At 47.7% G+C, this 8096-nt stretch overlaps 1 protein-coding gene across 5 annotated transcripts in view; it reads right to left on the reverse strand.

Annotated features, from left to right (window-relative positions):
- The window catches only part of YPEL2 (yippee like 2), a 66055-nt gene extending 58941 nt beyond the window's left edge, over window positions 1-7114 (reverse strand). The window contains exons 1-3 of one of the 5 annotated variants that reach the window (XM_042967602.1): window positions 7060-7114; window positions 6270-6376; window positions 4487-4603 (exon numbers count right to left, since the gene is read on the reverse strand). The gene's annotated coding sequence lies outside the window, so the exon portion shown is untranslated. The other 4 variants (XM_042967603.1, XM_042967606.1, XM_042967605.1 and 1 more) reach the window with 4 other exon arrangements.
- Window positions 7115-8096: the final 982 nt, after the last annotated feature.

Below are 8096 nucleotides of genomic sequence, written 5' to 3' on the forward strand. Positions count from 1 at the left end.
TTGGACACAATAAAGGAAAACATCTAACATGTGGATACATCAGGTTTGTGCTTGACGGCTGAGATAGAGGTAACAGCATCAGAAACTGGGTAACTAACAAGGTTCACCTGCACGCAGAAGCCAAGCTATCATCACAGGAAAGAACCAGGGCTGAGGTAGGTAGGCAAGGAGGTCAGGGGAACTTATGTCCCTTCTTATTAACAACTGTTGACAGATAAGGCCCTGACTCTCCCAGACCCCCTCCAAAAATCACCAACCTGCCCTTCCCCCAGGCCACATGGCCTAGAATACCCAGCTATTAAACAGCATCAACATTTTCTGCTGGCCAATTGTTAACATCCCAGGCATAATAACTATGTCACTGTCTCAAAACTATTAAAATCATTAAAACAGTAAAAAGTCACATAATCTATGAATAGTAGAGCAGATTCATCAGAACTACTCACAACCCCAACCCCACGCACCTAGAAACATCCAGGGGTACAGAACACAGCAGCCCTCAAATAGATTGGGCAGGGTGGTATGGATGCGATGGGGGGTCTTATGGCCAAGGCTTCATGACAGCTGAAAGCAAACCACACTATGCCCTTAGACTTCTCAAAGCCTAAGCTAGTGCTGTCAGATGAGTGATCTTCGGTTTGTATAGAGTGGGTCACACACTTGACTAAGGCTTTGCACACTTCATATCCAGTTTATGCCATTTCTTATTGACCACCTATATCACAATCTCATGACCCACTGAGAAAAATATCTCCAGAGTGTACTGACAGACTGCAGTTTTTAAATACTTTTTTTAATGTTTATTTATATTTGAAAGAGAGAGACACGGTGCATGAATGGGGGAGGGGCAAAGAGAGACAGAGGCAGTATCCAAAGCAGGCTCCAGGCTCTGAGCTATCAGCAGAGAGCCTTATGCGGGGCTCGAACTCACAAGCCAGGAGATCATGACCTAAGCCAAAGTTGGACGCCTAACCAACTGAGCCACCCAGGTGCCCCCAGACTGCATTTTTAATACTACTCAGCTCATCTTTATGTACATTTAAGTTTGAGGACCTCTGTCCTACAGCAATGTTTCTTAAACTGTGGGTCATCACCCATTCACCCATTTGGTCAAGAAATCAAGTTAACAGGCCATGACCAACAGTTGAGTTTTTGTTTTTGTTTTTTAATTAAGAAGAAAAATCTATATATGGAGCACACTGTAGGTAGTGAGGGCAATTATTTCCTAGAACTTCATGCAGGTGTGGACCTCAGTGCAGAGATGCAAAAGGTATTCCTTATTTTGGACCCCAAAGTTTGAAAACCACTCTCCTAGAGGAAAGAAGGAAAATAATACTCTTGTGCATGTTTATTTTCCATTTTCCATCCCTAACTCCAAGCTTTCTTATTTTAGTTCAAACACAAGATATCAAGACAGATCCCAGAAATTCTATTATTAAATCCTAAACCAATATGAGCTAAGGAGGGGGATGAACCCAAGGCCCCCACCCCTGCCTGAGACCTTTACCACGAAGATGGGGATAAGGGATGGTGCCAAAGGGAAGTTTGCACAACTCTCCTCAGGCTGGACCTTTTCCTTGGTAAAGAACTTATAGCCATTCATGTCACAATTCAGAAGAATTAAAATGTTCCTCATCAGGGGCAAGACTCAGCCTTAGTATTGAGTGCTAAGGAGATGAGGCGAGAATAGACAACTGAGATTTGGCCCATCTTTGCATCCTGTGGCAATGATGAAGTCAAAGGAAAGCCAACCCCACTGATGGCAAGGCCTGAAGTTCTCACAACGAGGAGACTACTGAAGAGCGTCAAGCATGCGAGGTCAAGTCCTACTGCAGAGCCAGTGACAGGAGTTACCTTGGTCAAGGCACTTAACTTCTAAACCCCCTGAGTTCCTTGCTCTGCCAGCGTTCCCTCACCAAATGAGATACAGAGAAGCGGCTTGCCTAATGCTCTGGGTCAGGGAAACCCATCTTGCTGGGCCAGAAGACAGGAACAAGAGAGGAAGGGCAAAGAAAGGAGGATGAGTAGCTAGATTAGCCTTTAGACTCACCAGAAGCAAGTACTCAGTTAAAAGAGCCAAGACTCGAAGACAACAAATTGACAAGAAGGCCAGAAAGCAAAGCCCCATAAAACCCAGAAGCAGTTTGGTGTGCCATTCACGGCGGTGAGACTGTGGGAGGGTCCGCTACTTGCAGCAGAAAAAAAAACAAAAAAACAAAAAAACAAAAAAAACGGAGGGCACTCACTCACTTGGCTTTTTAAGTGCTTGTATGCTGCGAGTGAAGTCAGAGGTGGCAGTCTCTTGGGCTGGGTCCAAAAGAACAGGTGGTTTCCCCAACCCCCAACGGGAGAAAAGCCACCACTTGACTAAAGACACCCAGGAGGTCGGCGGCCAAGGAGGGTGAACTTAAAGCAGTGACAGGTCAGGGCTGCCCCTCAGCGCCAGTTCCTGGGAGGTATTCGCTGGAGAGGCCCCTGCATTCCGTCGGGCAGGAGAGAACTCGGCGCCCACCCCCTTGGCAAGGGCAGTGGGGAGGCTCCGGGAAGCGGCCAGGCAGGAACTCGGCTGCGGTTACCTCGGCCCAGGGCCGGCCAAGCGCTCCTGGGAGTTTCGAGGGCGGCCAGTCCCCCACAGGCGGGAGCCCCGGGGGCGACGCCCCGGACCCAGTGTCTCCAGCGGAGACCCAGCGTCACCGGGGACAGAAAGCGTCCGAAGCCCACCCTCTCCCGACCCCCCCACGGAGCCTGAACGCACAGAAACTGTGCTAAGAAGCAGCGACTCGGTGTCCAAGTCCCGTCCGCCAAACCGCGCACCCTAGACTTACTTGCCCGGCTTCTCGCACAGCTCCTCCGCCCCGACCCGGGGACCCGCGCCACCACGGGTCCCGCCGCGGGCAGCTGCCCGGGCCCTGCAGTGTTTGTAAACAAACCGGTCACGTGGCCCCGGCGGCCCGCTTCCCGCCCCTCGCGCCCGCGGCCTCCACGGGCACCCCACGCCGGACCTCGCCTCGGGGGCGCAGCGCACCTCGCGGGAGCCGGGCCGGACGGGCCACGGGACCGGTGCCCACTGCCGGGTGCCCCGCGCCCGCGCTGACAGCGCGCCCCACGCCCACGCGCGCCCGGCCCGCGCCGCGCTCCAGGCTCGCTCACCCGGCAGCAAGCTGCCCCGTCCGGCCAGCGCGGGGCTCGGCTCTGCGGGGGTGCGCAGCAGCAGAGGGCCGCCCGGCTGGCTCCCGGGCTCCGGGCGCGCTCTTAAAGCCACAGTCTCCGCCACTGCCGCCGCCGCCACTCCGCATCCCTCCGGGTCGGGGCCGGGGGCTGCCCTGTGACGGACGCGCCCCCGCGCCTATCCCCTCGCCCTAGCACATAGCAACACGCCGCGGGTTGGCCCGGCTCGGCCGCAGCCCATGCTCCCCGAGCCAATCAGCGAAGGACGGAACTCCGCCCCCCGCTTCCCCAGCCTCCCACCCCCACCCCTCGGCGCTGGTCGGGCTGGGGTGCGGGGAGTGCGGAGTGCCGGGTCTGAGCAGGGTGGGCTTTCAGTGCCTGAGGGGAGACCTTTTATTTGTGTTTGGGGTTTGTCCGCAGGTCAAGGCTGGGATTCCTAGAACCTAGGAATAGGAGTGGGGAAGCTGTAATGGTGCTTGTAGGGTCAAGACAGTAACCCGCTCGTTACACGTTAGCCATCTCTAACTCAGAGCCTAAGTTACCTTAAGAGGTTCTCAGGACCCGGTCCGATTGAATTTAATAAAATAATGCCAACCCAGCCAAGGCCCTACTCAGAAGCAAGCCATTTCTCCACTTCTCCCTGCTCTGCTAGTAATTTCAGCGAGTTACAAGTAGGAAAGACGTGGAGGGGAATTGGAAGGCGCCCAGCCCCCTATTGCTGCCGATTTTCCAAAGATTTTGAAGGGAAATGCGGATGGCTAGCCCAGTAAAGTGGAATGGCCAGTGAACAGAGGGAGAAGCCCACGTTCTGGGTCAGTGAAGTGGTGCTTTTCAAGTAAGAGAAGGTTAAAAAATAAGCCCAGGCAGTCAGGAAATCCAGGAAGGCACCAGGTGGGTGGAGTGGGGCAGTCTCCCTGCAGGAAAACAGGTCAGTTTGAGAAAGAATGCTGGCAGGGGTCAGGGGAAGAGAGCAGCCCAGCCTTTTCACTTCACCACTAAAGTTCTGCAATTCACCAGAGAGCAGTAGGAAACCCCATGTTTTATTGAGCAGCTCTCAGGATGTGAGATGCCTCTGGAGATACCGCTGACTTCAACTCCCTTTCATATACTGGTTTGGACATAAACTAAGAATGTTACTGAGGTAGATCCCCAGGTGGCTGTAGCTTCACCTGCAACTCCATCCAGCTGTCTTTAAAATATATTTGATTCAGATACTATACATTGCATTCATACTGTGTTCAGTTAATATACCTTGTATGGTTGGATGTGAATCCAGTCCTAATGTCAGTAAAATGTTTGTTAAAAACAACACAAATACCTCAAATTCATCAGCATCATACATATGTATCAGTCTCAAATTTGCAGTTTGGGTGTGTAATCCGGAGCACCATGTCACTATCACTGTTCACATTTGACAAACCTGGAAAGCCTAAAGCTGAAAAAAAAAGAAAAAAGAAACCTTTTCAGATAAGAAAGAATCACAAACAAGAAAGGTTTAACACTTAATCCTTTATCTAAAATGTGATGGATTCTTTAGATTATCAAGAGCTTGATTTCTAGCCCCGATGTGCCCCCTGGGCAAATTTCTTTGTCTCTCTAGGCCTTAGTTTTCACAGTTGAAAACAAAGATCCAGATAGCCTGGTCTCTAAAGTCCCTTCCCCTCCAAAATTCTAAGTAAAGCCAGGAAGTCAAACTTGTTACAACGTTTCAGCAATATTCTAGAGAGTTTTTGTGTTGCCAGATCAACACTTCCCAACAGTAGATGCTGCATTAGTTTAACACCCTAGGATACTGGGATGTTATGTAACAAGATTGGTGGCTACTGTTTCTGTTTAAATAAAAGATAACATTAGCTTAGGAGGACAAGCTTGGTGCAGTGGTTCAGAGGGAGATCTGAGGACCCCTGCAGGCCTGCTGTGTGTATGCAGGGGACTGGAGAAGGGAATCAGACAGTAGGACCAGGAGACAATAGAACCAGCCAGCCAGCCAATGGCAACAACAAAAAATATTTACTAAGCCTGATCATACCTCTTCCCAGTCAAAAGGGCCAAGCATGGTGAGTTGCTAAGCATGAGGGTAGAAGTGGAACAAGTAGTAGAAGAGACTTCTGTCCCTCACTGAAAGCAAACACTTCTGACTGCCCCTCTGTACACACATACTCAGTGCCTATTACATGCAGAACTTCCTGCTTCACTTGGATGGTAGAATTCTGAAGACTACCCAGGAGAGAAGCTGGGGCCAATGGACAGTGTATGAGAATAGACAGATATTTATCCTGTAGGGCAAAAAATGAGATGGAGAGAATGTAGGGAAAGTCAAAAAGTTGTTCAGATTTTACCAAAGAGCTCTTTAAAAAAAAAAAAAAAAATCCTGGACAGTAAAAGTTTGAGATGTTCCTGGCTTCCCAGACAGGTTATCAGTATGGCTTTGTCAATGGCCCAGTACCCTTGTCTCCTCTGCATAAGGCCAAATTCATTCATTCCCAAAGCCTTAACAGCCATTCTTTTCCAGCAACCTCTCCAGTCCCATGTTCCCACTGTTGCCACATTCACATCGTTGTATTTCATATGTTTACATACATGTTCCTTTCCCCCATCCCCACACCAATCCATCAGCAGATCTTGTCAGCTCTACTTCAAAAATATCTGTTTGCTCTGTTCTACCACCCTGGGTGAAACCACCCACATCTCTTGCCTAGAGTAACCAACAGCTGATCTCCCTTCTTCCAATCCATTCTCTGTACAACACCAAATGGTACTTTTTCAAAACAAACTCCTTAAGTTGGTCCATAAGGCCCTACTAACCAGCTCTGCCAACCTCTCTGGTCTTCCCCTGCAGCTCCTTTGCTCATGCTGCTACAGTCAAGATGGCTGCCTTTCTGTTCCTCAAATAACACCAGGCCTAGTCCTGTTAACAGTATTTTTATTTGCTGTTCCTTCCACCAGAAACACTTTGCCACAGAAGACTGCCTCCTTGCTACTTGGTTCTCAGGTCAAATGCCTCTTCCAACTACCCAGTCTGCTCCCCCTCCCAGAGTACTTTCTATCATACTCTCTCCCACCTTATTTTCTTCATGACACATATAACTCTCTGAAATTACCTTGTTCGTTTATTTATTCGTCTTCTGTTTCTGTTCCATCCAGCTCTAAAGTGTAAACTCCATGAAAGCATCAGGGACCTTGGTCTGTCTTGCTTCCTGTTGTATTCCTAGTGCCAAGAAGAGTGTCTGATTCTCAACCAATGTTTGTTTGTTCAGTAACTAACTGAACAAACGAATGAACATGTCCACAGCCTCACATCTTTGTCTCCACAGTTTCTCTCACTTAGAACATTATTCTCTCCTTAACCCCCCACCTTCCCCCTCTGCTTTTTCTTCTCATCATTCCATCTCAAAGCCTTCTTGCTTAATGACTCAGTCCAAAGATCAGATCAAATGTCACTCCTTTGGAGGAATTTCCCTTAACCTCCCTAGAAGAATTCATTCTATTTCTCCTCAGTACCTTCATAGCACTTTATTCATAGCTCTATTATATCACTCAACACTCTGCATTCCCTAGTAGGAGTTATCAGTTATCCATTCCTTCTGCCAGTGCCTCCTGGGCTGGAACCTTATCAGATGTCTTTGTATTTTCAGCACCTGGCACATGGTAGGCCCTCTCTTGAGGTTTATATCTGAATTGAATCCAGTAGGGATCCAAGCGGGAATGGATAGCATCGGTCCTCAGAGTATACTGATCAACAGATAGCAGTCTTACTTTGTAGTATGACAACATTAAACCTGAAATGTCAGGATATCCTATAGTAATAGAGGCAACCTACATTTTAAAATCACAGTACAATAGAAAGTTCCTGGAGGTTAAAGGCTACAAGCTTTCACACTACCATATCACCTGGGAAAACACTGCCCTCTGTCTGTGTGGGGAGGGGAAGTTGCTCATCCCAGGCTTCATTATATCCCCTCCTCCCCCCCCCCACCCGCCCCCAAAGTCCCATGACATTACATCACAGAGGAAGGCTTGGTGCCATCTTCCTGTGAACAGATCATGGTAACAGTGCTTTGTTTCTTTATGTACAATAAATGCTTTCTCTGATCCTTGTCCAACTCCTTCATTTTCTGTCATGAAAGTGGCTGATTATATGCTTTTCAGACTGCAAATGGGTTAAGTGTTGTACCTCAGCCCTCCTGAACATACCCTAACAAAAAACTGCCATTATTTATTGAGCACATATTGTGTACAGAGCAGTTTCTATTCTATCTAGCTATATTTAATCCTCAAAGCAACCTGGAAGATAGGTAATTTTCTCTCTCTTTTTTTTAAAGCTGATCGTATGGAATTTGAACCCTGACCTATCTGGCTTCAAAGTCCAGTCATTCTCTTTATTCCCTACCATCAAAGAATAAAAATGCTTCTCTCCTCTTCTCTTCAAATATCTCAGTCACCTTTACAAGGAAACGTATCTGAACATCAAGCAAAGCAAAACCCTTTGCCAAGCTAAAGGGCCTGGAAACAAGATTTATAAGAGCTTAGCACTTCCATCTTAAAAACAACAGTAACAATAATATTTATCTTGCTCTTCCTATGTTCTAGGAGCTGGTATAGACACTTTACAAGCATTGTTTAATTTAATCCAATCTTCACAACCACCTTATGGAGGAAGATATCACAGGTCTACATACCCTAAGCACAGTTCGAAATCCAAAAAAGTCTGAAAATCAAAAGTGAGTTTGACAGAGCTCATATGGAACAAAAGCAGAGCAGTAGTATTCAATAATTAAAATCTGTAGGGTAAAAAAAAAATGACAGAATACAAGCAATTATATTTTCCTTACTTTATTTTCACAAACTTCTGATAGCATCTTCATGGAGTATCTTTTCTTACCCAGTCCTTCCCATGTGGGCTAGTCTCAATATTTGTCTAATCAGTA

Source organism: Panthera tigris, chromosome E1, assembly GCF_018350195.1.
Source record: "Panthera tigris isolate Pti1 chromosome E1, P.tigris_Pti1_mat1.1, whole genome shotgun sequence".
Lineage (NCBI taxonomy): Eukaryota > Metazoa > Chordata > Mammalia > Carnivora > Felidae > Panthera > Panthera tigris.